This window comes from Maniola jurtina, chromosome 12 (genome assembly GCF_905333055.1).
Source record: "Maniola jurtina chromosome 12, ilManJurt1.1, whole genome shotgun sequence".
In the NCBI taxonomy this organism is placed as follows: Eukaryota; Metazoa; Arthropoda; class Insecta; order Lepidoptera; family Nymphalidae; genus Maniola; species Maniola jurtina.
This window is the reverse complement of record NC_060040.1, coordinates 5,919,736-5,942,755: the sequence shown is the minus strand read 5'-3', so window position 1 is coordinate 5,942,755 and position 23,020 is coordinate 5,919,736. Positions and strand designations below refer to the sequence as shown.

General features: G+C 35.4%; 1 protein-coding gene across 1 annotated transcript in view; it reads right to left on the bottom strand.

Annotated features, from left to right (window-relative positions):
* Positions 1–23,020, bottom strand: part of LOC123870041 (toll-like receptor 6) — a 164,186-nt gene that overhangs the window by 54,326 nt on the left and 86,840 nt on the right. The gene's annotated exons all lie outside the window — the stretch shown is intronic.

The window sequence follows — 23,020 nt, the reverse complement described above, 5'->3', positions numbered from 1 at the left end:
GAGCCACTAATAGAAGTATATACCTACATCGAAATACATATGAACGGTTTAGTTAGTATATTTAACCAGACAACCCTTAACTCCAAGCAAAGCTTTTAGTTACCCCGAAATTCGTAAACCGCAACAGCTGGTACACCTACTATCATTGTAGCTACAATCATACAGATTGCATTTTATAATAAGCTTCTGATTCAAATAGATTTAGACTCTATGTTACATGTTGAAAAGGTATAATTTCATTTCTCGCTAAGTGTAGTACTCGTATGGCGCTTAGGACATTTCAGTAATGAAGGTATGTAGCTTCAATCTGTTGTCTCGACTGTTGGTAGTATCGAGCCATTCCACACAGATGCGGATTGCGAGATGAAAAGACGAAAACCTGATTTCACCGCAGGCGAAAATGAAAACCATGAAAACTTTATACGAATAGAAATACTTTTGAATTCACATTAGCTTCACGTAGACCGTACGATACGGGTTGAATCACTTCTGTTATAAAATCTGCATTTGTGTAAGTACTAGTATGCCTGTCTGTGTGTTCGAGAAAAGCTAACTGACAGATAGTTTTTTTTTATTCAGATACACTTTGGCATTTATAATATGAAATTGTACTAAAATATTCTGTATTAAATACGAGTAAGTAAGGTACCTACCTATTCCATGTATTTCCTTGTTCCTCACTAAGTAAGTTTCTGAGAAATTGTAATATTAAAGAAAGTTAGCAGTAGGATTGCGCGGAGAGATCAAATAACCAAGTTTTAATATTTCCCCTCTTTCATGTATTTCGCTTCTCATTTGTAGCATCTTATGTATAAAGTTGTATACACACTGCCACAAGAACCAAGAGGCGCAAGAGCCGCACGCGACGAAACTTTCAGTTAGTATAAATTCAAATGATAACTTCCTTTATTTGAATTTTCAGTACCGATTTAGACTTGGCAACACGAGATGATCGGATCGTACGAGTTGAATGTATAATCATGATTTATATTAAGCCGAATAGGGCACGATTGAAAGAATAATAATTATTATAATAAGCCCTTGTATGAAGTAATTTATTTTAGACTAGCTGTGCCCGCGACTTCGTTCGCGTGGAATAGTGAATTTTCGGGCAGCATTCCTTATGGCAGCGGCGCAGCTCTCAGCGCGCTTTATATAGCCACGGACGCTCAGGCGCGAGGCGTGTAGTACGTACTCTGTACGTTAATAAAAAAAATTCAAAAGAAAAATAAAACCGACTTCAAAAACCACAAACACTAAAAAGTAAAAAATAACTTTTATTTAGCTACACGTGTAATGTACCTAGGTATGAAGTCGAGCGAGCATATTAAAACAAAATTAGAAATCCAAGAGTGAAGCTCGCCCGACTTCATACCTAGGTACATTACACGTGTAGCTAAATAAAAGTTATTTTTTACTTTTTAGTGTTTGTGGTTTTTGAAGTCGGTTTTATTTTTCTTTTGAAAATTTTTTATTTCACAATTTTTAGTGGCCCACTGTACTATAATATGCTATGCCCAGTTAAAACCCTACTGTTTACTAAGCTATTACACTGATCACGAGCAATTAGCTCCTATCTATTGAGGAGTTCTGTTCTCCATCTCCGAAGGTATTCATCAGATCTTTACCTTTATATGGGACCACCTGCACAGTATACCCTTTCAAACAAAAAAAAAAATTTCCAAATCGGTCCAGGGGTCTTTGAGTAATCGGGGAACATACATAAAAAATAATAAAAAAAAAGATTCCGACGAATTGAGAACCTCCTCCTTTTTTGGAAGTCGGTTAAAAATGTTCGCCGTGATTCTTTAAATTGACATAACTTTTTTATTTATGAACCGATTGACATGAAATAAACACTAAATGTTAAGTAAGCTTACTACAATATATTAGTGAAAACTGTATCTAAATCGAATAATCGAACCGTTTCTGATATTAGCGTGCACACAAACACACAGACAAACAGACAAAAAAAAATTAATTACAATTTCGGGTTCGGCATCGATATAATAACAACCCCTGCTACTTTTTTTTATATATTTCCATTGTACAGACACCACTTTTCTACAATTTTATTAAATGTATATATGGTGTGGCGACGGTATCCCGACCGGGCACTAACGTATTGAAAATTGCACGGACTAACCTGTGCACCTTGGAAAATAAATCAACCCCTTAGTCTACTGACATGTTGCGGCTCTCTCGTTTCATTTGAATGTTGCGGCAGTGTGTGATCAGCTTCATGAAAAATGTGGAATTTTCTCGACGAAAACATTTTATTGTATTTCTTGCAAAGATATATATAAAAATATTTTATTAACATTTCCTACAAATGGGTTCAGCGTTTGTTTGAGTTTATTTTTTATGCTTATAAAATTGTTATTTATTTAACAAGATTTTGTCTTTTCGAATCCAAAGCACTGAGATAGCTAAAACTGATTAAAGTCATACAAATATAATAGACACAATATTTGCATGTCAATGAAATTAATAAGTAAATATTAGAACGTGATAATAAGAGTTACTATTTAACAGTTAACATCTTACTAAATATTAATGGATTCAAAAAGCACGCGACTTCTTTTTGTAATTAACATCAAAAACAACTAAAATGATGATGTACTCAGACTATGATTCTAAATCATCCCAATGCATTTAGTGGACGTGGACCTACTATTTTAGACGATGATTCAAACAGCATTAATTTCATGTTTATTTTTTAGGCACTTAGCGACGAGGCGACATGTGATGAGTGATGACTGATGAGTGACCAATCTTTTTATCGTCCATGTCATATTAGTGTTTTTATGGATCATAAATTAACTATATGGTAATAATTGTATCTATGAACAAGAACCTGACAATCACCCTGGCGCAATGATGTGCACCATGGCCTTGTGAGCTGGAGGTCCCGGGTACAGTTACCGGCTTGGTCAATTTCATCAGCATCATTATCATTAAACATCCACCGTTGAAAACAGATTTCATTAATAAAATTAGCAGTAAAATTGGAATTATTGGTACCTTCAACTCCAGAATAGAATACCTACGATATCTATGGAGATTTTTATCACTATCATTTGTGATCCATTGCTTGAACCCGCTTAGACTGGTAGAGATAATAGAGAACAATAGAGATATACAAACCCTTATAAATATTTCTAGATACATACCACCGATCGGTGACAATATCCAGTTACCGCCTGCAAGTTATCCGTTTCATTGATCAAATGACATTTGATAATTTTTCATTAATGAATCAATACACTCTATATCAAAAACAATACATCACAGACCAATTTCGAACCGGTTAAGCGATACAAATCTCGAATTTCCAAGCATCGTTTAATAAATCAAACACATTATACCTACCAAAGGATTGTTCGATTCATTCTTGTCTCTTCCAGTAGATATTATTTACTCAATCGAATGGTGGGCTTACCGGCCCCGCACTTACCCTTATGGAGTGCAAATAACCATTCTGTTATAAGCGTGTTTGACCTATATTGAACCATATTAAAATATAATACGGGCGATTTTCGTTCACTTTTCTAGTTGATGCCTTTCAAGGTAATGGAGTCCCGTATACGGGAGCCGAAGAAATACCAAGAACGAAATGTCTTGGCACGCTTGAAAACACTTCAATTTCTCAGTCCTAAACAAATATGTTACCGGTGTAGTAATTGCTGTCTGTATTTACAGTCTTTTATTGTATATTGCAAAGCAAATATTGGTATTGGATGCATCAGTTGTCTTACCTACAGCTGCATTGCGTTGCCCAGTTTTTTGGTAGTCAACGAAAACTTAATTTGGCGTTCATTTGATTTGGATTGCATATTTGCACTATCAAAAGTTCAACGCAAACATAACGGAGTGAAATTTTATATTGAAAATGGAAACAACGTTGTTTGAACGGGTGTTGCAAAAACTAACGTAAAAGTTAGTTTGCTTATTTTTCCATTTTACTTTTAAATCTACTGATAACATAAAATTTACGTCATGTTTCCTTATCAAAACCACCGGATAAAAATTGAGTATTTTTTTAATTTCGATTAACATCCAAAACTTGACTTCATCCGCCCATACACGACCTTAATCTTTGTAACATCATAAGTAAGGTACCTACCTATCTATAGTGATTGAAAAAAAATACTGCATTGACCGAACCGATTTGTTAGAAGGACTTGCAAAGATACTAGTGAAAAGATGCTACCGTGTAATTTGAGAAAGGTAAACCTTAGGCGACATTCTGGGACATTAAAAGAAAAAACCAAATCGAGCGAAAAGAAATTCAATATGGTTTTGCAACGAGGATTAAATTTTGTGCAATCTAGAGCCAGAATCGGCAGCTGTTACCGAAATTTAGCCACCGATGCGATGATATTCGAGGAATGGTTTTGGATAAACTTTAACGCCCAGATTGTTAAGATAAAGGTTAAATTGGCAGGGCGCTTGGTTAAGGCGGACGAGGTTTTTGTAATTCATCCGTTGGGACAAATTAAATATACCAACGGGAGCTTTAAAAGCGAGCGTGTATCTTTAGATTTCTTACTAAATCTAATCCTCGTTATTTTTCTGATTGCAACTTGAAATACTTAAATGAAGTTTAAGTTACCAGTGCACTCAGATGGGTTGTTGTTGTTATAATTATTATGTATGTCTGACCATTTATAATAGATTGAACTGCGTAATATTCAACCAGTGTATAATATTGATTAAGTTATATAACATACAATGGTATAAATACTGAACGTAGCCAAAGTAGAATGAATATGCTTGTATAAAAATAAATCAAAACACTACAACCAGAAAATCGACCCATAAAATTCATTACACCTAAAATTCATGATCGTACGTTTCTCTATTTATCTATGTAGCGTTTGTGGACATATAAATTTTATTATACCTATAACATCGGCTTTTCAATAAAATCTTGGTGTGATATTGGTATCGGAAAAAAAACAAAACAGGAGTTGAATGTTATGACATGACCATAATAAATATAAAACCAATTTATCGAGGAGTAAAATTGAAATACACCACGTTTTACGACAAATACCTACCTACTAAATAAATCTTAATGGACCAATTGTACATAAAATTTTGTTAGACATTTTAAGACATAAATAATGATGGTTATATTAATGAGAATTAATGAGAAACTCCAGCGCTTCCAGAACAATGTTTTGAAGGTCTTATGTAACGCACCATGGTTCACAAAAAACAGTGAAGTGCATGCCTACACAGAAATCCCCACAGTAAAGGAGGAAATAGACAGGTCACTTGAGGCCTACAAACAGAGACTTGAGGGTCATAAAAACAGCCTAGCAGTCCAACTTCTGGATCCCAGTTACAGCACGTTCCGCCTTAAGAGGACAAGACTGGCCAGCATATAGTAATTAATACTTATCTTGAAGGGATGTCACATCGCTGGATGTGCAAAGCCTAAACTGATAAAATATTTGGTCCTCAAATCTGTTCATAGTCCACCGACTGATTGCAGATGGAAGAGATGTGAAAGGAAAAAAAAAAATATTAATGAGAATATATGGGATGGAAATTCCTTATAGTCATCTACCTACCCTGTCGAAATAAGGACTTGAATTAATTTGGATGCACTCAGATATAGTTTTTTTATGATACGTGAGAACTGAAAGTTTTCTTTAAAAATAAGATATAATTACTAACAAGATAATTACTTACTCAGATGAGAAAGTGCAGGAAATGAGTTCTTTAATGGATTAGGTGTGATTCTGATGGGATATGAATCCACCGGTAAATCCATCCATACCAAACATAATCCTAGCACAAGCCTGACGCTTAGTTGGAGAGGAAAGGGGAATATTAGTCATTTAACATGGCTAATATTCTTTTAAAAAAAAAAAAATTACTGTTTTGGTGGCAAAATGAGAAATCTATAGGAGGTTGGTATAAAATGTTCGTACCTACTTAGTTGCTGAGTAAGATCTTTGGAACAATAAGAAGAATTGATTGTAAAGAAACTTGAGCGCAAGTTCAACAAAATGGATTGATTGCCGAGTTTGCTAATGCTCAACATTGGAAAAATATATTTCTTTGCCAAGATGTCGCTACCAGTAACTCGAGATTCCCCTCAAATCACTAAAGGGGAAACATTAGTCCGAGTGTGTAAACAAGTGGAGAGGCGGTACGACAAACAATCAAGGAGTATCTACCATCTTCGGACGTGTAATCGGATCCAAATTGTCTGGATGCTTCTTAGGAGGATGCCTCAACCAACAAAGTGCCTCTCGACGGGAAATTACGTAGTTACAGTTTCCTCTTTCCCTGTTTATCGTTAAGTTAAGCATTAAACAAAATGTTAAAGTGCTAGATGATGTCCGCGACTTTGTTTGCGAAAGCCTAGGGTTTTCCAAAATCCTGTTGAAACTCATTGATTTTCCGGGACAATGTTAGCCTATGTCCTTCCTCGGGATAACGTATCGTCAAAAATGGTTAAACGAGTGGACTGCGAAAGCTAACAGACAATAGCTGACTGATAGACATATTTTAGCATTTATAATATTATTAATAAGTAATATGTACAAATTTCGGAAAATGAGAGCATGAAAAGATGTGTGAAATAGTTCTTTTGAATTCAAAATAACATTTACTTCATGGTGCTCTTTATAAAATCAAGTCACCTTGCGGCTGATAAAAAACTTAATAAAAATTATAGCTGTGGGACATTTTAATTTTGAAATGTATTTTAGAAATCTCACAGAAGCTTTTTAGAGCTACACTCATGCAACGTGCATTGTTCGACATCAAAAAGCTTACTCCTTTTTTAATAAAAAACAGCCCAGTAGAGACCTTGGTGACATATCGAAGATCTTATCCGAGCTAAAGCTTTGCACAATACCTCGTAATAATGGTCGCACAAAAAGTGATCCGTATCAAAAAAACACCAGCAAGGGGACAAAATGGTATCCAGAAAATATGTACGCGCTCGACGGGTGACAAAAAACCATTGTGTTCTGTTGTGTGCGTGTTGTGAACCAAAGGGTTTCAAGTCAGTCCATAGATCTTTATTGACTGAATCAAACCCGTAAAAAACGGACTATTTATTTATAATGTTTAATAACAGAGCGGCTCGTAAAACTAGCAGTGTTGTATGGCAGCTATTTTTCTTTACTTTTTGTCAATCCGATCTTTCGATTTGATATCGCCCCGGCTGTCGGGTACTCTCGTTAATGGGGTACCTATGAGGCGAGCCCGCATTTTATGTGTGCTCAGTATACACTTTTACGGGCGACCCTACGTGACAAAACTTTGTCCCTCCCTACATTCAAATTTCTGAAGGAGCAATTGAAATCGGAGATCGTAAAGAGAATTAGAGCAGGGTCTTTTTCGGGCACCCGTTTTGTTTTGTGCGTGATCAAAAGGGCTTCTTTAGAATCTCGTATAGGCATCGAAGTGGAAGTGGGGGGAGCGTTTATTGGGATTCCCTATGGCCTACCAATCGGTCCTGTCGACATTGCGTAATCTAATAGCTTATTAATGAGGGGAAGCCTTCAATCGGCCCCTATTTTTCTATCCTAGCGCACTTGAAAATTGTAGACTCCATCTCGCTCGTTCGTTTTTTTTTTGGTTTGACGGTTCGATGCGCGTATCGCCGTCTTGTTCCTGCGAACGTTTACGCAACTCGTTGTGGGAAGGTCGGTGGCGCGGGCGATGGCTCCTCCCACTAAATTTATAATACGATAAATGAGTAAAGTCGTGGCTGGGCCTTGAAACCGGCTGCGAAGATACCGTGTTATGCGAGCTTATTGCGTAAAAACAAACGGCAAAAACTTGTACCTTACAAGAGATATACTGTTTCGCACCGCGTACCTTTACGATCCGATCCAGCTAATAATATACGGCCTAGAGAATAGAGTTCCTCCACGGTTTATGTAGATAATAAAGGGTATAATTCAAAATTACATGAGTGCAATGTTGTTACATTGTTAGTACCTAATTGGCCGGCGTCAGGGTACGTCCGCTTAGCGTTTTGACTGATGATAGGATCGTTAGCCTTTAACCGTTTCTTTAAAGCCTTATAAGCATAAAGGAACTTCCTTAAGTATTTTTTTGTTTTAACTTGAGTTTAATCTAATGATGGCTTACATAGTGATGATTCATTCTTCTTCTTCTTTATTAGCCTTTATGCGTAGGTAGGTATGGCCTCCTCATGCGCACGCCAACTTCCAGGAGTTGGGAGAGCTTCCTCCAAGTTTTCCCCTCATTCTTGGTAATGTCATCGGACCAACAACGGGTTGGTTGCCTTTCAATGTTTCTTTGGCCGGTACGCAGTAAAATGGTAATTTAAGAAAAGTTTCCCTAACGCGTTTCCCACCGCTTTTCATACAAACTTCAATACAATTGATTTTGATTAGTTAGTCAAATGAGAACCAAACCTTAAGAACTCAATGGTTAAGGAACAGACTGAATTCCTAAAGGTCAACGGCTCAAACCTCACTCGTTGAACTATTGTCGTACCTACTCCTAGCAGAAGCTTTTCGCTTAGTTGGGTGGTAAAGGGGAATTAGTCATAATATGGTTACTATTATTTTAAAGAAAAAGTGTGTTTGTTCCAAACAAGGGAAGTTTGGTTTGGCACGCAACGAATAATACCTACCTATTCAAAAGTCATGCCAAGTCACCTGTCCGTGTAATGGATAGAAAGTTAACTTAATCGTTTGATATACCAACACTGTAAGATCTTCGCCGCATCTCAAAGCGCGCCATTTAAACTAGATGCTTCACTCATTAAAAAACACTTAAAGAATATCGATAAGGTAGGTAAAGGATGTTAAAAGAAGCAAAAGCACAAAGGGCGGCTCTTTAATCGGATTAAATTAATATTATGTGACCATATCACAACGTAGTAAAAGAAGTTCAGATTTTATAATTCACAAATTAGTAATGGTTTCCAATAGTTTGAAAGAAGGAAATGACTTTGTTGTATCGGCAAAGCGTGAACAGTAGCCCGGGCGTGTAATTGTGAGCAAATCCCGTGTTGTTTTGAGCTTAGAAAAACTATACCCTAATTCAGCATTTAATTGGTAAGACCACCCTTTCGAAAAGGAATTTCGTTGGAGCAAAAAGTAAAGAAATTAAATTACCGACTCTAATATTGAGTAGTAGATTTTGAATGAACTTTAACATCATTAGTATTTCTCGTCTTTTTAACCCCCGACCCAAAAAGAGAAAAATAGGGGTGTTATAAGTTTGACGTGTGTGTCTGTGTATCTGTCTGTGGCATCGTAGCTCCTAAACTAATGAACCGATTAATTTAGTTTTTTTTCAAAAGGTGGCTTGATTGAGAGTGTTCTTAGCTATAATCCAAGAAAATCGGTTCAGCCGTTTGAAAGTTATCAGCTCTTTTCTAGTTATTGTAACCTTCACTTGTCGGGGGTGTTATAAATTTTTAATTTACACTTGTAATTTAATTGCTATCATGTTCAATGTTGTAAACTAGATTTCGATGGTGATGATGAGTTTCAGTTTGCTGAAGTCAATGTGGCTCAAAAGAATACGAAGCTTTACACTAATTCCCATAATACCTGCAATCGACATCATAAATAACGAGACATAGCTTTGCCCTACGCCCTACATGTGTCCACCAGTTAATGGAGTTGTCATGTATATGGTAATAGGTAACTACTAGTTACGTCATATATCACTTTTAGACATGAGCATAGGCAAAGAGCTTGGACCAGAAGACCAGTAGCATCAATATCAAGTACTTTACTTTGTGGCTTAGAAAAAAAAAATTATTACATGCACTATTGCATGTTTCGTACATAAACAAAAATTAGCAAAAATGCATGGAAAGGCAGCCTTATAGCTACAAGTAATCACTTACAGCAACCTGGTAAAGGTAAAACAGATAGTGGTCAGGGGCAAAGGGAGAGAAAAAAAAAGCAAATCTAACGAAGTTTTTGTATTAAACGAAGTATTCCTACCAAAAAGGATTCCTACTGCAATCTGCTTACACCATCACTAAACGTGTCTTTTTTATTTTTCAGGTTATTTCAAAGCGCTAGGATATCAGAAATATACCTACCTAATCATCCGAAAGCTAATGCTAAGCTAAGCTTTGATGTTATCTACTACTCCTTAATGAAGAACGTTGGATTCGAAGAGAGTGAGATGCATTGAAAATATGTTCTAAATGTTGCTTGAGTTTTGCACGTGATTTTTTAAAATTCAGTTTACATGGAGTAGTTCTTATATTTTAAATAGTTGGCTAACTTGCTGACTATACTGTTTTGTACATTTATTAATCTTCCTCGTAATAATGAAAATCACAGTTTAAAAATTATATGCAAGTACACAGAAAAACGTGAATAGTAACTTTTGTTTAAAAGCTAGAGATTTTTGTAAGAGAAGAGTGTACTTTGCGGAACGCCAGCTCTTTTCCTATGAATTACATTGTATCAGAACCGCCAAGAATGCTTAATTCCAGTAACTTCTTATCTTCAAGCCGAAATTTTTGATTAATGTTCAATCCCATACATCCTAGGGTAAGAGATACGGGCGTCCGATCCGAGTTAAGATTATAAAGAAAAATAACGTGCTTAGCCTCATACGTGATATATTTTATCAAAGAATAACAACACCGCTATAAAATATCATCCTAACGGAATAAATATCCGTTATCAACATATCAATGGTGTTAATGACCTGAAATTTGAGCTTATCAGATCAGCTTTGACAATAAATAGGTCACTTTTATTGTTTCGACGACAAAAATATGGTGTTGGAGTGTCATTTCTGGCGCAACGAACTTGTCACTGAGTGATAAACTAACACGGATTCTGGTAATGATATCAAAATATACGACATACTTTGTAGGGTACCGTACCCGAAGGGTGCCAATGGGACCCTATTACTTAGCCTCTTTAAATCTATCTATCTGTCTGTCTGTCAGCGCGTTGTATCACATGAACCGTAAAAGGTAGAGAGTTGATTTGCCCCAAAGTGTGTACTTAATTCTTATTGTCGCTATAATAAAAAATAATAAAAACCAAGATGGCGAATTTCAAAATGGCCGCCATATTAAAAGTCTGTCAAATGCGAGTCGGACTTGCACACGATGGGATCCGTACCATCGTAGGCAAGAATCAAAATACATGAAACTTGGTATTTTGGCCTTCAGTTAAAAATAAAGAAATACATGTTTCAAGGAGTGGAAAATAGAGGATGAAAAGTATGAAAGTCCTTCATTTTTCAAGTTACGTGTATATCCATGAAACTTAGTATTTTGGTTTTCGGTTAAAAACTAAGCAATAGGATATTTCAGGATTTTAGGACATTCACAAGCGCAGGTAGAAAATTATTAGACAAGGAATTTTTAAGAACCGAATTCCACGCGCGAGATGTCGTGGGCAAAAGCTATAGAGAAATAAATTGTTACATTAACATAATGCAATGTGTGCGTCTTTAGTCTGTACCCTTCAAACCATTGTACACCATATTTTCAAATGTGAGCACATACCTAACTGTTGAATATGAATGAAAATTGGATAAACAAAGCCAGTCCAGTAAACCTTAGTCAGAGCCCAAGTCGCGTCGAACAAATGTTTTGTTTCTATTACAATGCTTATGAGTAAGGCATAGTTTTTAAAATGTTCACGTGCCTACTTAAGTATGTCATTGAGTGTGTACAATGAAGTAACATTTATCTGTCTATGCATAATATTTTCAACTCATAAGATCGACACTCGGGTTGGATATTTACAAAGCCTTTTTTTATCGTGAGGAAAATCCGTCATGGATACCACCGGCCATGGGGGAGGTGATTATGTCGGACTCTTACAGACTAAAAACACACACACACACATACACACACAGCGCACAGCACACAGCACACAGGAGGATATTTACAAAGCCTAAGCCCGCCGTATATACAAGTAACACAAGCTTAATTCAGTATAATCCGCCAATGTATGATATAATGGCAGTAGGTATGGTATGCAAGTAACATATTGTATTTCAAATTTGAGCTCAATTGGTAGGGAGGAACCAACTGGTCTTAAAGTCTGTCGTAAGATTAGACCATATACCTACTAACACGCAAGTTAAATGTAAGCTTGTGACACATTTTGCAAATCATTCAAATGACCTAAATAGGTAGATATATAAATTTTATGACTTAGATTCAACGTCCCAATTCGGCAAGGCTAAAGAGTAATCAGAAGTAAAGCGATCAATGTAGATCTTGCCAAAGAAACGATGAAGAGATTACAGACTTTAGAAACATTCACTGATTGGACTTCAACGTCTAGCTTTTAGGTTAATAGAGTTTCTATTATATTTACTTCCTTTATAAATCGTCTACATTTTTTATCAATCAAACTTTTGTAAAGTAACTGGGGCTAGTAGCCAAATAAACAGCGACAGTAGGTTGTATAACCATTGTTATGTGTTTTCTTGAGGTAGGTATTTAGAATGTAAGTATGTACTTATATTATAAGTTTGTAACGTACAAAGGACATTCACTAAATATAATAATATCAATTTAAAAAAAATAGTTTAAAAAACCTTTTAAACTATTTTTTAAGCTTATTGTTTTTTTTTTTTAATTCATAAGGTTCTGGGATAGAGTCGCTAACTATATTTAAGCCAGATAAGAAAATTTAGTCAGTAACAGAAGCTTATTTCACTTTATACAGGGATATGAGGAGATTCTTAGAAGAATTGAAGTAGTGGGCTCAAAGGACCAACAGAAGTTGGAAAGCCCTAATAGGTAGATAAACAACATCTGACTGGCGAGTTAAATGGAAACACGAGGTTCAAGCAGTATAAGCCCGTGGGTTGTGGAAAACCCTACAAGAACATTTAGAAATTAGACGGAATTCATCGTTTCATAAGACAACGAATGGCAAAAAATCCAATAGAGTTAGATTTTCCGGTCAGCTTTCATCATGTAATATTCAGAGGTACATAAAATATTCCCACGTAAAGTAATCGAGATTTCATGACTAGGTGAAAGAAATAATATATGGCACAGAATAGACAATTGACGAGGGTACTCAAAGAAACTTTGATGTGTTCCATTGAAGTAGATGAAATTCGCGAATCGTGAGATGAATTCTACTTAGTTTGATCCGTGATAGATATCGCCTTGAAGGCACTTTGAGATATTTCGGGTAATATTATTCAAGAGTTATATACCTACCATCTGTCAGTAATCGTTTGGTATGAATATTTCAAGTTACTTTGTAAGTCTTTTTAGAAGAATCTTTGAGTGGGACCTATCACTGATTGATATGCGAGCTTATTTTTTTCTGTAGACATTTTCTGAAAGTTTTTAATGTAATCCATACTAATATTATAAATGCGAAAGTGTGTCTGTCTGTCTGTCTGTCTGTCTGTCTGTCTGTCTGTCTGTCTGTCTGTCTGCTACGCTTTCACGGCTCAACCGCTGAACCGATTTTAAAGAAATTTTGTACAGACTTAGGATACATTCCGGGGAAGGACATAGGCTACTTTTTATCCCGGAAAAACCAACAGTTCCTGCGGGACTCTAAAATACTCATCCGCTTGATCGATTCGTATGAAATTTGGTACCGAGGTAGCTTGCGTCCCTGTCATTGGTATAGGCAACTTTTCATCCCGGAAAATCAAACAGTTTCCACGGGATCTTTAAAAACCTAAATCCACGTGGACGAAGTCGCGGGCATCCTCTAGTATGTAATATAAAAGTCGAATAAAATACTCAGTAAGCTAAATCTTATTCTACCTAAATAACGAATGATAAAAATGGATCTGTGACTCTATGAATAACTTAATTTATTGAGATACTTATATTTTTAGAAAGTTAGATACAATATTATAGGTATTCTTTTGATACAGCTATTTACAGATGTTATGTAAGCCTGAGCAACAACCGAGTAGGTATTCAGGCAGAAGGTAAGCTTATTCATTCATAGCTTCGCTGGTATCGTAAGATAAATTGTCCCAGTACACAAATAAACGCGGTCGAGAGAGAAGAAAAGGGAACAAAAACCTCACGTATAAGTACCTACGTATCTTAAAAGATAGGCATAGTAATTTATTATATTCTGCTCGCTTCGATCCATTGACTTTTGTGGTCGTTCGAGCAGCATCTTTTGTCATTGCATCAAGACGCCTAAGCGACCGTGTAATATGAATTAATAAGCACAAAGAACGATTATAATGCGTTTATTTGTCGCAGGAATTCTTCGGTTTCTTCAATTTTTATTGTAAGAAATACCGGTATTGTAGAGGTCCGGAACAAATTCACGTGGATCGCGTGCGCGCGCGTTGTTATATCATCGGTACCAAAGAGTATAAAAATATTAAGATCCTCCATCGTGTATCAGAAAAAGTAGTTTTACCTATCTCTCTGTTTTGCACAGTATAAAACGTAATAATTGTTTTTCTATAAATTTACAAAAAGATTAATAATGAGACAAGAATAAAATATGAGAGACTGGAACAGCTATATCATACAAATGATGCAAACAATGAATGATAGAAGAATTTATTAAACAATTGAATACTCAAGTACAAAATTAAAACTAAGTAAAATAGGTATGTAGTTGTACAATGTACATACTACAATTACCTAGTAACATCTCAAGGAATCAATTCTGAAAACTAAGTGTAACACATTCAAATGACAAATTGCAATAATTTAGGTCAGTATATACCTATCAAACATCTTTATGTCTACAAAGTATATTATACATTGTTTAAAAATTGCGATCTATTCTCAAGAGTACAAAACGATGTACTTTTTATGCAACCTATTTACACAGCTTCATTTTACACAGCATTTTTATTCCGCTTTTACATGGATTGAGTCACGTGACCTCTTTCCTTGACTCCCAGAGGACGGCATGTTATAAAATACGAATGTAAGAGGTAACACGTCTGCGGTTTTATGCTGAGGTAATCTAATGACTCCCTGGTTAGAGATGAAAGGGTCACCGATGACTCGCCCGTACATACTACCTACCTACTCGTAGTTGTGTCGAATGGTGTAGAGGTTATCGAACTAACTAATACCTTATCGACATTGAAACTAACTTGTGCAGTTCCAAGAATATTTTCTAACGGTTTTTATTAAGTTAATTGAAATACTGTTTATTTGTGAATTTCTTTCTCTGCGAATCATTTCTTATTGGGTCGTGACCCCTTAGGAGTATTCTCTATCATCACTATCAACACCTCTATCATTTAAGAATCACTAAAATCTCTCTATATTAGTGATAATAACTAGGATTGACATCGAAAAGACCTAATTTGGACTTCCAAAGTCAATCCAGTTACCCACTTGGGTCAATGTCGATTAACAATCACAATCAATTGATATGCGATGTCACAACTAGGAATTAAATAAACCTATGTTTATTTCATAGATTTGTTTAATTATTTATTACGCGACGTTTCAGTATTTGTATATAATATAAATTATTTATAACTAGCTGATGCCCGCAGCTTCGCCCGCGTGGATTGGTCAGATCCCCTGCAGCATCAGGATTGAGGAGTTGGAATCCAAATTTTTTCTGAAACAATGTCGCAAAGTTCCTCTATCGATTAAAAAAGAAATGACGCAAATCGGTTCAGAAATCTCAGAGATTTCGGTGTACATAGGTAGAAAAACACAACTCCCTTTTTGAAAGTCGGTTAAAAAAGTAGCCTTTGTTACTCCCTGGTCAATTTTCTACTTGTCTGTGAAAATCCCGTCAAAATCGGTTCAGCCGTTCCGAAGATTAGCCTTTCCAAACAGACAGACAGACAGACAGACAGACAGACAGACAGACAGACAGACAGACAGACAGACAGACAGACAGACAGACAGACAGACAGACAGACAGACAGACAGACAGACAAAAATTTTTAAAAACGTGTGATTCAGTTATAGTGTCGTTCAAATAACCATATGACCTTAATATGCGGTAAATATTCCGATATTACAGACAGACAGTCCAATTTTATTTATTAGTATAGATTCCTTAATCCTTTTACGAGATAAAAGCAAGATACTTTGTATTTATTACATGCTTAGTAGGACAGAGGTTAAAGAACCTACCTACTTAACTTCACATGTGTTGATAAGTAAAAAAGGAAGTGTCATTATTAGTAACAGATTAGTATCCTGTCAGCTGTTTTTTGTGTCCCTTTTATGGAAAGGTACGTATATGAGAAGGGGCTTTCTTGTAACAAAGTTTCCAGATCACTGTCGTTAAAGTTTTAAAAATAATCAGGGTTGATACTTCCACAATAATTTAAAATGTATGTTACAGTACTCGTATATTAGGATAAAGTAAATAATTCCTATCGATTTATGTATTGTAGGCAGGGCTATTTTGTTATTCTAGGATATTTAGATATAAAGCAATCTCTTAATAAGTAGGTACTGGAATAATCAATTATATTTATTTAGGTTTATAATATAAAAAGGTGAGGGAATATAATATCATGACAAAGCTTACATGCCCGAAAATTCTCCATATGTTCTCAAAGGTGTGTGTCTGTCTAAAAGTCTGTTAATTTACACTTGGCCAGCGTGATGGACTATGGGCTTCATTTTCTTATTCTTACAGGAGAGTAGTGCTTAGATGCCCACTAAGAAAAGAATTTTAAAGATTCCACATGAACGAAGTCTGGGCAGTTCAGTTAGTTGGAAAACCAGTTAATTTCTTAGCGAAATTTTTATCCTAGAATGTCGTAGTAGGCATATTTTCTCTGAGCTTCAAGAGAAACTGAAGAATAAATGTGTTTGACCTTATTATTGTGTTTTTTTAATTTTTGGTGCAGTCGTTTATATTCAGATAGTTAGACCTGCCAACAAACTGCAACTTGGCAGGCTCACACAATAAATAAACATAAGAATAAGCAAACACAAAATACACAAACAAAACACTTGTCCTTGGCTTTCATGTTTTGATGATATGAACAAACGCCATCGTTTTTGTGTCTAGATTTATGGAACAAAGTTAAAAGTAGTAGATGTTTTATTTGAAATTAATATATTTTACTTATTGATACCATAATATTATTTATGTAATTAAACCACTTTATTACATAGGTATACATTACTAAAAGCACAAAGAATACAATAAATTTGTGAAACAATGGCTACGTGAAGTGATACAAAGATAAAGTATCCCAGGAGAACTGAAAGACTGCATATACCTACCTAAGTATATAAATTTTTCAAAACATTAATTTTTGTCTTCAGACTTTTTGCTAATGTGAAAAATAGACTCGCAGGTGGGGTACTGGGTAGTGGAACTTAGGTACATAGGATTTCATCAATTATTATATTGTTAATTATGTACTATGTATGATACTTATCTAATAAATTATTTGAACATACCAAAAAGACTTTGAATAATCAGAATAATGAATTTACTAACAGTTCAGAATGCCTTTCCTACCCAGAAGAAACAGAATTATTTTGCCGTTAGTAAAATTTATAATAATATGTAATTTGAAAATAAATATGGTCAAAACATAGTGAATTCAATTTTATGACGAGAGACGATAAGCGGCCACGAATATAAATCCAATAATGTTGAAACACTTTAAGCCTATTTACAAACAAAATCACAATCCACATAAAAAAGGGTTTTCGGTAAACGAAACCGCTATCGGCATATTACAGACGGATCCGGTAATATAAAAACACTACTAGAATCGGAAAATAATACCTACGGAAACCGGTAAACTGGGGGAAGCTATAAATATTACCGGATTTTACGTCCGTTTATCCTTAACAATGGCCAAAATTGAGTGTATCCTATCTCATTACAGTAGAGCGCACTTCATAAAATGTTTCCCATATTTTGTGGTAAATTTCGATACGAGCCTCCCTTATCGGCGAGAGAAGTGGGTAGGCTTTGCGCAACTCTGCTATAAACGTTGGAAGCAAATATTTGCCCAAGGATATATTATTTACTGCTCTACACTGTACTGTGTTAGGACGTATTCTCGATAATACAATGAATACTTGACTAATAACCTAAGAGTCCGTAAATTTCAGGAGGTGTTTGATAAATAACGAACGTCGGTAAGTATGAGGGTTGAGACTTGAGAACCTTCATACCGACTAGTCCTGCGGGTGGTCTGCGGTTTTACAAATTTTTGATTTTGATGTAATTGCCATATACTTCGTAGTTCCATCTAAACTCAAACTTGTATCGTATTAATAATAATTATTACTATGTATTTTGTCTTTGTTAAAAAAATCTCATACAAGATACATTTGCCAAAGAATCAAAATCAACTTTAAAAACAGGCCTGTCACCAATACCCCAGATTGCCTCTTAATTTTTATAATAAAGTGAATCCAAAAATAAATGGTTGAGTTAAAAATGAAGTAGAAAATTTAATAACGCACCACTGGCGCAGTGGTGAGTTCTGTGTTCTTATCAGTTGGAGTGCCTGGTCCCAGACAATTTGGGAAATTATAACTTCTTAATTGCCTCTGTCTGTCTGATCTGGTGGGTGGCTACAGCAAAGCCACCAAGCGTTTAGCGTTATGGTACGATGCCGTGTAGAAACCGATAAGAGGTATGGGTGTAATAAAAAAAACTGCCACACCCCTTCCAAGTTAGCCCGTTACCACCTTAGATTGCATCATCACTTACCACCAGGTAACTTCGCAGCTAAGGGCTAACTTGTAATGGATTAAAAAACTTCTGTTTCTGCTAAACGCATCGTCAAACGGTGTCGTAACTAAGAACAGGTGCACTGTCTAATTGATCTTCATCCAATTATGTTAACTTGTATATCTGACATTGTAACAATCACTTGACACTTGGAACGATAGGTATACGAGCAGATGCCCTTCATTAGCACGCACCTGAGTTATGTACGTCTCTTTCTGATTTATGTTTATCACGTGTATCTTTAATTTAATTGAACAAATTTTGTTTCAAAGTGTTTCATTATAAAGATTTATCTCAATAGCTATAAATACTAGTTTTGCCGTAACTTCATCCGCGTGGCTTTAACTGCATCTCTTGAACCCTAGGTAATAGATAGGGGTTCAAATTTTCAGTCTGTGTATTTCTGTTGCCTCCTTTTATTTTTAAAATTAAAAATAAACAAAAAGCACATAGTGTTATAACTTGTACAATGGTACGGAACCTTTCGTGTGCCAGTCCGACTCGCACTTGACCGATTTTTAAAGATCCAATTGAAATTTTTAAAATTGTCTCTTCTTATCCATCCCCAAAACAGAGGAGTTGTGAATAACGATGCGTATTTTTAATGTTTATCTATTTACATTCTACATCTCGTAGGATGAGGTTCATCCGAATATTCGCCATTTTACTAAAACAACAATAGACAAGAAAATACCTACTCGTGGGTACTAACGTACTACATCAAATATTATGTAAAATGATGTAGTACAAGCACACAGTAGTAACGTAGTTATATTTTTATGAAGCAATCACCAAAAAGAAATTTACTGACATCAAAGACTCTAACGAACCAAGAATTAATTAAAAACATATTATCCGATACTAACCGAACATAACAAGAATATTTACGACGCCGCTAAAACAGAGCCCAATAATTTAACTCATGTCTAATAACAAAATTATGTAAAACAGCCCGATTATAATTAATAATTCAGGTCAAAACGAGGTACGGCGCATCTACGACAGAAATGTATATTTTGTTTCATAATTACGCACCCTATTGCTCTATCTATAAGATCGATTTTTTTGTTTGATTCATACAATTTGATGTAAGAGCAAGTGAACATAAAACTAACGCCATCCAAACTTTTTTTTTTTGCTGCAAATGCCAATATTTTAAGTAACAACAAGTAAGAAAATAACAATATTTTCTTATGTCTAAAAAAAACTCGTTAGAATTTAATGTCCGACTCAATTTAACAGGGCTCTCTCCGTCACTCGCTTCATACAATCGTAGTTCCAATTTCATTTGAATATTAAGCAACCAAAGTCCATGAAATTTTGCAGACATATTCTAGAAACTAATATCTGTGCCAGTGGTGTTTTAGATTTTTCTAAAAATATGTAGTTTTAAAATAACAGGGGCTCAAAGATTTGTATGTAAATTTTAAGACCGCGTAACTTTGAAACTATGATCAAAATATGACCTGCTGCAGCTCATGACCTAATGCAAGGGAAAATAAAGGGCAGGCGTAGACCTGGCCGTAGACGAACATCCTGGCTCAAAAACCTTCGCCAGTGGTTTAACATGAGTACGAGGTCACTGTTTAGAGCAGCGGTGAACAAGATCCAGTTAGCCTTAATGATTGCCAACCTCCGATAGGAGACGGCACTAGAAGAAGAAGAAGAAGAAGAACTTTGAAACCGAATATTTTAACAGAAATCTGGAAAACCACAGACATAGATATTTGTTTCTAGAATATGTCTGCAAAATTTCATGGACTTTGGTTGCTTAATATTCAAATGAAATTGGAACTACGTTTGTATGAAGCGAGTGACGGAGAGACCCCTCTTAAACTTCGTGCCCGTATAACACAAAAATTACTGTTCCAATATATTATTACGTGCTTTATCTTAACAACTCATACAGCGAGGCTGTTATAATTTAATAAATGGCCACCGTTAAAAAATACGCTTCTAATACGTTTAAAATTACCCTGTCCTTTTGTGAAAGCCTTGTATGATTAAACTTTATTACTACATTGCACTGGCCATTACGTAAATCGCTACGGATACTATTCTAAACAAATATTTACACGTTAAATTAACTAGATTTTACCAAGCACTATGCTGTTGAAATATATTAAAATATGGCAAATCTTTGCATTGGAGAAATTTGGCGATTAAAAAATTATTTTGAACTAGCTGATGCCCGCGACTTCGTTCGCGTGGATGTAGATTTTTTTAAATCCCATGGGAACTCTTTATTTTTCCGGGATAAAAAGTAGCCTATGTGCTAATCCAGGGTATAATCTCTCTCCATTCCAAATTTCAGCCCAATCCGTCCAGTAGTTTTTGTGTGAAGGAGTAACAAACATACACACACACACACACACACACACACACATACACACATGCACACAAACTTTCGCCTTTATAATATTAGTGTGAAGTGTGATTAGTGTGAGGTGAAGTGTGATAAAAAAACAAAAGGTGTCGAATGATGTGTCTCTAGGAATTTGCTCTTTAACTATTTTTATTAATTTTGGATGTCCATCGAACGCTTATTATATTCGGTATTTTAAAAGAAACGTTAAATGGTCGTATTACAATAAAGATTGGGAGTTAATTTACGATTTATTTTAATGTTCGAAAGAATACGATTACAGACAAAAAGTTTTATTGCATAACTTCTTTTCATTTGGTTAAATAGGTACACTACTAAGTGGTATGTTTTGTGCGTTAAATACGCAGCATATTTTTGTAATTCTTTCATAACTGCATAAAATATAATGACGATGTCATAATAATTTATGACAGAATCATTACAAACTAACTAAATTATGACAAGTGTAAATTAAAAATTTATAACACCTCCGACAAGTGAAGGTTACAGTAACTAGAAAAGAGTTGATAACTTTCAAACGGCTGAACCGATTTTTTTCAATTATAGCTAAAAACACTCTCGATCAAGCTACCTTTCAAACAAAAAAACTAAATTAAAATCGGTTCATTAGTTTAGGAGCCGATGCACAGATACACACGTCAAACTTATAACACCCCTCTTTTTGGGTCGGGGGTTAATGAAAATACAGCAAAGTAATGAACTTCTTTTAATTGAATACAAAATACAAAAGAAATAACAGAGCAGGATTGATTAGTGCTCTCAATAATTACTCATACACTACAACAATGTATAAAGTCGCCATCTTGCATCGCAACCGTTACGCGTTTGTTTGCATCCAGGTGTTGCGCTGACAAAACAATCGGCTCTCGAGTGAGAAGGGGCGGAGAGGCCATTCATAAAAATTTATAAAATTCACCAAAAAATTAAAACGCACAAAAAAATGAAAGCGCTGATCGCCGGCGATCCGATAGTCGGCTAATATTTCATAATATAACTACTTAGGGCTGTGAAGAATGGGTGTGTTATAAAAATTTTAATTGATTACGTTGCATTCTTTGCTTTGTTGGGAGTTGTTGTACCACCTTCTTGATTTTTCACCATACCTGTCTATAAAACGGATTCTTTATTTATTTATTGCGTGAAAGAGGATATGCGTATAAAAGGGGCGGATGATACGTTGATGGATGACAGAAGAGAGTGGAAGAGGAAGGCTTGTTGTGCTGACCCCACGTAGCGTGGGATAAGGTCTGGAAGAAAAAGGAGAAGATTTAAATTAGTTTACAAACGTCTAATTATGTTTCTTAGTTCTATAAACATTATAGCCAGCCTGCATTAGTATGTCCTCATCCATAAAATTCAAAAAGTATTATTTTTTATGGAATGTAGAGGCTCTTCCAAAAAACCTCACATTTTAAAATAAGTTTGTACCTACTGTATAAAATGATTTCGAAGCGTACTTAATTTATAGACACCTATCACAATATCATGAACGCCACTGGGTATTGCATTGAAACATGTTTTCATAAGCCTCAAGTACCGCCTTCTATACCCTCGGGATCAAAAACCTTTACGCTTGGCCTCACTTGAATGAAATAATTAGGTGTATATTTTACAATTTGCCAAAGATCTCCATTGTATTCTTTATACCATAAGTGGATTTCGCTTTCTACAAAAGGCCTTTGCCACGCACCGCTACCATCAAATCTTGCAACGTGTATGCCTAGTGTTATTATTCAGATCCACATCTGTCAAAAGCCGCTGCGTCAGTAATTTTACAGTTTAATCAGCGTTAAATACACCCAGAGTTACCACGAGGCGCAAAAAAAATTTAAGGGTCCCCCAAAGACATTTGTCTCTGGAATCTCAGGCCATAAATCATCGAGTTCTCGATGACATCTGCAATAAAATAAAGGGAGTAGGTACCTTCAAAAGAAAGTCTCAGTCCTATAAAGTCGTCGGTCGGAATATTGAATGAATTTCG